This window comes from Silene latifolia, chromosome 9 (genome assembly GCF_048544455.1).
Source record: "Silene latifolia isolate original U9 population chromosome 9, ASM4854445v1, whole genome shotgun sequence".
Taxonomy (NCBI): Eukaryota; Viridiplantae; Streptophyta; class Magnoliopsida; order Caryophyllales; family Caryophyllaceae; genus Silene; species Silene latifolia.
The window spans coordinates 104,111,774-104,115,117 of NC_133534.1; the positions used below are offsets into that span (position 1 = coordinate 104,111,774).

Genomic DNA, 3,344 nt, shown 5'->3' on the forward strand with positions numbered 1-3,344 from the left:
CAAATGGACTCGATCAGTAAGACAGGCGGATTCAGCTCGGGATGGGCGGATTCTGCCTGTTCTGGGTTGGCAAATCCTCGCCTAAAGACGGGCGTCTTTCAGTGAAGACGCTCGGATTTGCAAACACGGGACGAGCGTCTTCTGTAGAAGACGGGCGGATTCCTTCACAGGGATTTTTCTTGTTTTCTTCAGCCAAGAAGACGGGAGTCTTCCCTTCAGGACGGGCGGATTATTAAAGACGGGCGGATTTGAATGCAGGACGCCCGGATTCGCTGACAGTCAAAAATATTTCAAAAGTTCAGCTCAGAGGGACGTGCGTCTTTTACCCAACACGCCCGGATTTCTAGAAGACGGGCGGATTCTCCTGAATCCGCTCTGATTCGACCCCTTTGTACCCGGATTCAGTTCCATCCGTGTACTTTGCCAATCCCTTGTCATTCTTCCATTCTTCTTCATATCTAGTGATCTTCATTGTGGGGGCAATACTAAGGCACGGATAGCCTAGGCAATTGCCATCCCCACACTAAGCAAAAGCACTACACATTAATTGAAATTATTAGTCCCTCCCTCACTTCTCTCAAACATGATAATTATCTTGATCAAAGTTTAAAAATCCAAAAATAACAAAAATGCAATACAAGAATTGAAATGCAAGTTAGGGAGTTAGAAATATTTACAAATGGTGGTTTAGGGAGGACTCCACCAAACTCTCATTCTTGATGAGATGTCAAGGGGGCATGTCCAAGGTGTTGTTGATGTTGCTCAACACCTTGAAAAAGTAATCAAACGCTTGTTCATTATCATGATAGAGGTCTTCAGTAGACCTTGGCCCTTGTTGTCGGTCTTGATCGATGGCATTACCAATGTAGGAATTAAAAATCCCTTCAAATTCGTCGTCCCAAAGACCACATACTTCATTAAGTTGATCATTGAAAATCTCTTGATTTGATGGAGACAACTTTCCCATTCCCTTTTCTTGGCCAATGAGGCCATCTTCTTCATTGCTTGACTTTGATGAGCTTTGCAAGCTCTCTTTGTCACAATTCACTTGCTCTTTGAATGGAGCATCTTCAATTTTCTTCTTCCATTGGAGTTCCGACTTCTTCTTTTCATCCTTCCGACTATAATGATCGATCATAAAACTCGGTTCATGTAAACGGGGAGCTCTCATAGTCTTGTCAAGATTAAAAGTTATACTCTCATCTCCCACTTCTAGAGTGAGCTCACCATGTTTTACATCAATCACCGCACCCGCGGTGTGTAAGAAGGGTCTTCCTAGAATGATTGGAATGTTGGAATCTTCCTCCATATCAACAATGACAAAGTCTACCGGGATGAAAAACATCCCAATTCGTACGGGGACATCTTCCCATATCCCTAATGGTGTCTTCGTCGATCTATCGGCCATTTGGAGTGTGATATTGGTGCATTTAAGCTCTCCCATCCCCAACCTTTTACTCACTGAGTACGGCATAACACTCACACTATCCCCTAGATCACATAAGGCTTTGTTGATCGTGGTGTCGCCAATGGTACACGGTATTGAGAAGCTTCCCGGATCCTTTAGTTTTGGAGGTGAACTCCCTTGAAGTATTGCACTACTCACCTTAGTGAAGGCGATAGTCTCAAGTTTCCGGATCGACTTCTTCTTTGTGGGGATGTCTTTCATGTATTTCGCATAGGCCGGCACGTGATTGATTAATTCCGTGAAAGGAATTGAGACTTCCAAATTCTTCACAAATTCCATAAACTTTCCAAGTTGGTCATCAAATTTGGGATTAGCTTGACGGCTTGGAAAAGGAAGTCTAATCACAATGGGCTCCTTCTCCTTGGCCTTGTCTTCATTTTTCTTTGAAATTCTTCTTTTGATGATTCTCCATCTATAGAGTTTTGCACAATTTCTTCCTTATCACTTGCTTCCACAACTTCATCCTCAACTTGCTTCTTCGGTGCTTCATACCTTGCACCACTTCTCAAGTGAATGGCACTAACCGTTTCATGTCGTGGGGGATTACTTTGAGGTGGTAATTGCCCCTTTTGTCTTTGTGAGCTTGAAGATGCTAGTTGAGTCAATTGGGTTTCCAACATCTTAGTGTGAGCTAGAATGTTGTTGATGGTGGTTTCTTTTGCTTGACTATCTTTTTGCATTTGAGTGAAAAATACTTGTTGATTCTTTTGCATTTGGAGGACCGCTTTTTGAACATCAAAACCTTGGTCATTTTGGTGATTGTATGGATTTTGGTTTTGGTAACCTTGGTTTTGGTAACCTTGGTTTTGGTTGAAAAAGGGTCTTTGATTTTGGTTTCTCATGGGAGGTGGGGTGTATGTTGTTTGAGAGTTTTGTACATTTTGGCTTTTGTATGGGAGATTTGGATGAAACTTGGTGTTTTCATTGTAATAGTTGGAATAAGGGGTACCACTCTTGTATGCTTGGAAAGCATTCACTTGTTCATTTGTTCCCCTACATTCACCTTAGTCATGTCCCAAAGTTACACAATTCTCACATATCCCACTTGGGATTGATGAGGTTGCCGTCATGGCATTAACATGATGCTTTGGTGATTTTGAGGCTTCTTCAAGTCTAGCCATAGCTTATTCAAACTTTAAATTAATTGTGTCAATGTGAGCACTAAGTTGATCACCCAATTGAGTAATGGAGTCCACTTCATGCTTTCCTCCTCTAGTAGCCTTGCGAGGTCTACTATATTGTGAGTTATGTACCGCCATTTCCTCAATCTTGTTCCACGTTTGATTGTCATCAACTTCGGTGAACATTCCATTTGATCCCATATTGAGAATGTTCCTTGAATCTTCATATAGACCGTTCCAAAATTGTTGTACCAAGAACCACTCGCTAAGTCCATGGTGAGGACATGAGCGACAAATTCCCTTAAACCGCTCCCAAGCTTCATACAAAGATTCTTCATCCCTTTGCTTAAAACCCGTAATTTGAGCTCTTAGCATGTTAGTCTTTCTCGGTGGGTAGAACTTTTTGTAGAAAGCTAGAGCCAACTTCTTCCAAGAATCTATTACGAGAGTGGCCTTATCAAGGCCCTTCAACCATTGTTTTGCGATGCCGATTAGAGAAAAAGGAAATAAGACCCATCGAATTTGGTCTTGAGTCACACCGGTTTTAGAAATCGCATCACAATAGTCACAAAATGTTACCATATGAGAATGAGGGTCTTCACTAGGCATCCCCCCAAATTGGCTCCTTTCGAATAATTGGATAAAGGCGGATTTGGCAATAAAATTTCCGGTCAAATGTTGTGGTGTGGGAGTACCATTGGGTAGGTTCTCCTCGGTGGGTACGGAATGTGATGAAAATTTTGGCATTGTAGGTT

General features: G+C 42.1%; 1 non-coding gene across 1 annotated transcript; it reads left to right on the plus strand.

Moving 5' to 3' along the window:
• The first annotated feature begins 2,857 nt into the window (after nt 1–2,857).
• Nucleotides 2,858–2,964, plus strand: LOC141602855 (small nucleolar RNA R71). The gene has a single exon (XR_012524762.1). It is a non-coding gene; the product is annotated as a small nucleolar RNA R71 (small nucleolar RNA).
• The last annotated feature ends 380 nt before the right edge of the window (nt 2,965–3,344 follow it).